This window comes from Lepisma saccharinum, chromosome 11, assembly GCF_977018435.1.
Source record: "Lepisma saccharinum chromosome 11, izLepSacc3.1, whole genome shotgun sequence".
NCBI classification, from domain to species: Eukaryota; Metazoa; Arthropoda; class Insecta; order Zygentoma; family Lepismatidae; genus Lepisma; species Lepisma saccharinum.
The window spans coordinates 24,171,334-24,176,866 of record NC_139239.1 but is presented as its reverse complement, the minus strand read 5'-3'; the positions used below and the strand labels follow the sequence as shown (position 1 = coordinate 24,176,866).

Genomic DNA, 5,533 nt, shown 5'->3' with positions numbered 1-5,533 from the left:
AGTTTTATCTAACCAGTAACCCGTACCAGCTCCTATAACATGTATGAGCGAGCTGGTACCAGGTGGTTATAATTAAAGTGACGGTGTTCAGAGTGGTACAGCACGGGCTGTAATGGGAGTAGCAGTCTGAAACTTCGTAGATATGCTAATGAAGCAATGCTCTCGCGAATTATGGAAAAAAAAAAAGTTCCAATTCTCTCCACCAGGGTAAAAAATGGCGCTGTAAGCAGTCAAAACGTGGAATTTTCGGTAACTCTGACGTCAAAATCGGTGACATTGCCTAACCATTGTGTGAGCTCCCTGGTTGTTGTTGGTGACGCTTGTTGCTTTTTCCTTCAGTAATGTTCATGTAATTCGAATGGTGAAATTGTAGCGATATTTTTTTACAAAGAGTATTGTTTTCTGCGATTTATAGTGCATTTTTCCTGTAACTATACCACGTTTTTACTGCTTACAGCGCCATTTTTTTACCCTGGTGGCGAGAATTGGAACTATTTTTTTCTTCATAATTCGCGAGCGCATTGCTTCATTAGCATATCTACGAAGTTTCAGACTGCTACTCTCATTACACCCCGTGCTGTACCACTCTGAACACCGTCACTTTAATTATAACCACCTGGTATTTTGATGCTCCATCCTCCTCTCTGATTCCAAATTTCACACCTCTGTAGCGGAGCGGTTAGCACAGCGCGTTGCTAAACCAGCGGTCACGGGTTCGAATCCAGGCCTAGGTTTGGGTGTTCTCCGTTCATCAATTACATAATATCATCACTCATCCTCATCGTCGCGATTAGCCAAAAGTTGCAGAAAAGCGACCATAATGACAAATCAAATCAAAACAAGATGCATATAAGTTGATAAGGTAAAGCTCCCCGTGCACATTGTACCGTGCCATAACCACGAGAAGTGGTTCTCAACCTTATTCAGTCCGGGACCCACCTTGAAGGATATCACACTTCATGAGACCCATAAGCAAAGGCGCCGACAGAATTACTTTTAGGGGTGTGCACCCAGTTTATAATCATATTTTTGCTAACATCGAGGACTTTAAGAAGCCCTCTTTCACGATTGCTTAAACAAATTACACATACTTAAATCTAGAAAAGTATATATGTAATTTAAAAGACTAATTTAATATAGTTTAACTTCTAACTAAACACAGGTTATGTTTTACCGCGATGCCAGTAAAAAGCAATGCTAGAGCGCGAATAACAGAAATGTAGTGTTTAGACTATGTAGCTACAACACGGGTTGAATTAAAATTGTTAAAACAATATATCTTAGTAATTTAAATGTAATTGGTTTTAAAAACACGGTAAATCAATTTTCGAGCCAGACTTCGAGAACACGGGACCCAGTAGTGGGTCGCGCCCCATAGGTTGAGAAACGATGATGTAGAGGTAGGGCCGCACACATTCTCGATCTTGGCCATTTTTGGAGGTGATGTGATCAGCACGGCGATCATCTAGTTCCTTTTAACCCCTATGGTTCACCGCTGGTGTTTGATTGAGGCTGGCTGAACAATCGAGCAGGGACAAGGCCGCCAATATTCCGACCTTACATCACCCACCCAGGGAATTGAACCGGGTCTACCTTGGTTACTGATGCTACATCTAATTTATATAATGCAGTGCTTCCTTTTATGTATTTCTGTGCGAGTGAGAGTGGAGGATTAAAGTTACTTCTTGCTAATGTGCATGTGGTGTGTGTGTGTGTGAATTTGCGTCTGTTGTGGATCGGATAGAGTATTAATCCTACGACTACAGTAAAACCTCGTTAATCCGAACTAATGGGGGGATAAGTTGACCGGTTTAACGAAAGTCCGGTTTAACTGAAATAACCTAAAAAAAAACAGTAGAATGTACATTAAAACTCCGTTTATAGCAACAAAACACGTTTGTTATGGTGTATTTAAAGGGCATAGGCCTAAATACATTATACAATACAGTAAAATGTAACAGCAATATGAGGAATGCGATTGTTAACTTCTAGCCACATTTAAAACCTTGCATTCTGCTTTTTTTTTGGCTTTTTGCCTGTCCGGATTAAGCGAAGTCCGGCTTATCGGGGTATATTCTGGGTAATGAATGAGCAACACCCATGGGCATGTCCTATCATCTATTTATGAGTTCACTATTCATCCTCATCATCGCCTTTATCAATTGGTTCATGTTGCGATTTAATTACAGTTATGTTTAATACTTTCAGATGCCAGCGCGGCGGAAGGCTTATTAAGGGATAGAATTTCGAAGTTCCTGGGTTCAAGACTCTGCCTGGCAAGGGTGTTCTTTGTGAACCTTTCTTCACCAATTGCATATAATCATCACCCATCCTCATCGTCGCGATTGGCCAAAAGAGTAAAAAAAGCGAAACTAAGTAACTATAATAGAAACATAATGATTTCAGATGTCCACCTTTTCTATGAAATTATTTGCATTGAAGAAGGGATGCCCTTCTTCAGAAAATTGTTGTCTGGTATCCCAATTATGTGGCAGTGAGATTAGTTTGCAAAATATTCATTACATTCCACAAGCAGTCCTGATATTTTGTTGAAACTACATTTAGCCCTTAGTTAGCGTCAATAGCTTCTTCCTACATTACATTACGAAGAGATTTCTAAAACCTAACTAAACTCCATGCTCAACAGTTCTCTAAGGGCCAGAGCATGCCAGATCGGCTATTTCATTGGGTGACGCGTGGTGAGCGCATCGAACCCAACGCCGCTGTTTTTTGAGTTTCGAGACCGGAGACCGTTACGTCTTCTTTACAAGTAGCTCCCCAATTGTCCTCAAGACGCTGGGAAACTCGAAAATTTTTGGGGAATTGAAGCAGGAACCCTTCCAACAAAGGCGAGAGCTCTAACAACTTTTTATTGTTTTGTTTTAAGGAATACCCCTATTCGGTGGTATCCCCCGTTATTCACACTATCAACATTCATACATATCAGTTTTTATCTTTTTTCTAGGTTTTCTCATTTACGGACAACACAAATACCTATGTCCTAGTCGGGACTCGAACCCGCGAATCCCTGGCTTCGTAGCGCGCTGTGCTAACCACTCCGCCACGGAGGCCGACAACCACTTGGCTACTCAGGAGTCCTATGAATATATTTCAGTTTAGGTATTATTTTCTGCTTACACAATATTTTATCTTTCCTGCATTGTTCATGTCAGTAGCTACTTAAAAATTGATTCTTCATGATTCTTATTTGATCATACTGATATCTGGGTCTTGTGAATTAGGAGATTCCTATCTGAAATACTTTTTGAAATACGGGATGAGATTTTTTTCAAACTTTTATTACATTCGAAATCCAATTATACTCCTATTATCCTTATTCAATGACACCAGGAACTGTTTCTGTATGGTTTTTGAAGTATGTAGAAAAGCAATAATAATACCTTTTCTTTAATGGTTCTGCATAACACAAGCAATATCTGATCTGATCTTTCATTAGCTTCAGTGATTTCTTCCGTGATACCACGTTTTATGAATTTAACTTGTGATGCACGAAGAGAAAGGATGTCTTCTTTTTCACACTTCGTAATTACGTCTACACTTGAGTATATAAAGCCCGAACCTTCCTCAAGTCGATAGTTATTGCAGAGGACTCCAAGAACAACAGAATGGTTTCAATGAATGCAAGAGCTCTGGTAAGACCTTTTCAAGTACCAAACACTGTTGAGTGTCATTGAGTTTAAAACTTAGGTAACATTTCTAACTTCAAGCAATATTTTTTAATCCTGTGGTATTTGGTACTTTTACACTTTCTAATAATATACATGATAAGCATGGATGAACCATACGCTGTGATGAGTGTTCACAAAAAGTATTGTAATGTTTCAATGTGTTGGTGAAGAAAATATAGATTAATATCACTCTTTCTTTTTGGTAAATCTCTTTTGTAGTTGCTGTGCTTCATCGTTCTTGGAGTCTTGGCGGTGACCTTTGCCGACGACCATGAGGAACACCACGAAGAGTAAGTATTGTATTACTATCGAAAGCAGTGGCGAATTTAGAATTCCATTTCAGGGGGTAGGGCAATTTAGATGTTTCTTTTTGTACTACAAATACGCATGTTTCTCGGGTCGATATTGTTGTTGTACCACACAGAATTAATAAAACATGAGTAGTACTTTGCAAAATGATAATTTGTACGTTAAAAAATTATTATTTTTCCAGCTCGATGACATTTCGTGAGAGCTTCCATAACACCCCCATCTTTAAATAACTCACTGATTTAAGAGTACCCTAGATTTATTGACCTTATTTTATAGTAAATGCACATCAGTGAAGGAAAAGAGTAAATATATATAATAAATAACCAAACATATAAAACAAGTGTCAAATCTTATGAATGAAATAATATATTATATATAATAAAAATCCTTGAATTACATGCATGTTTTGAGACTAGTTGTTTCAAACGATATAATAAAATTAAGACTATAAGAATAATGGAAATATACTTTTGTGTTGTTTTGGCATGCCTGAAGCTTTATAAAAGTGCAAGTTACTCTCATCTTCAAAGAATGAATAGGATCAACTTTCATCAATATTTTATAGAGGGCCATTTTCTCAGTGGTTTGTGTGTTATCATAATAGCCATCTACTAGTCTCAATAATTAACTATTAAATTAATGCGTTATTTGTATTTAAAAGTTTTAATAAGAAAAGATTAATCTAAAGGTTTGTAGTGAAAGCTACTATTATTTAGAACACAAAAACTAATTAGTTCTCAGAAGTATATGGTTTAAGGCTAAAAATAAGAAAAGATTACAAAGTATAACAACAGACCAACCAATTCTAGCTTAACTAGGGAATTTCATATATTTTTGCAGACACAAGAAGCATATTGAACACCATCCTAAACATTTCCACCATAAGCACCCGTACCACCACCACCATGATCACACCCATGAACACAAGCACTACGAATCCCACCACCATGTCCACCATAAGAAGAAGGAATCCCATGAACACAAGAAGGAGGAACACCATCATCGTCGTTGGTAAGATTTGCTTTAATATTTGGGTTATTAAAAGCTAAGAAACAATATTCTTCTATATCGTTAGATTATGAGAAATTAAGTTACTAAAAATATTAATTGAAATTTTATGTTATTGAGTATACATGACTTGTATTATGTAATTTGTATAATACATTTGAAATATATCCATAAAATTTAATTACATTGTTTAATGTCTTAAACTGAGATTTATTCTTAAAATATTTTTTTCTTATTTCAGATTGGTCTTGAACGCTGAACATCGATTCTTGTATAATTGACTTTACTTTGCTACATTTGTAAAAATAAATACATTTCCAAAAAAAAAGGGACTTCTATTTTCTACAATCATGACAACATAATTACGCTAAGTACCCTTATAATTCCTAAAGAATTTTATTTCAGGAACTCAAAATCATTCTAAGATACTAGCATGCAATGTTAAGTGGACACTAACATTCAGAGAATTGCTAAGGCACTCCTCGAAAAGGCTTCAGCTTCGAATTTATGATTTTTAAAACTTT

The 5,533-nt window shown here is 36.7% G+C and overlaps 1 long non-coding RNA gene across 1 annotated transcript; it reads left to right on the top strand.

Moving 5' to 3' along the window:
• The first annotated feature begins 3,611 nt into the window (after nt 1-3,611).
• Nucleotides 3,612-5,329, top strand: LOC145995179 (uncharacterized). Its single transcript, XR_014442419.1, has 4 exons — nt 3,612-3,653; nt 3,909-3,979; nt 4,842-5,012; nt 5,251-5,329. It is a non-coding gene; the product is annotated as an uncharacterized LOC145995179 (long non-coding RNA).
• Nucleotides 5,330-5,533: the final 204 nt, after the last annotated feature.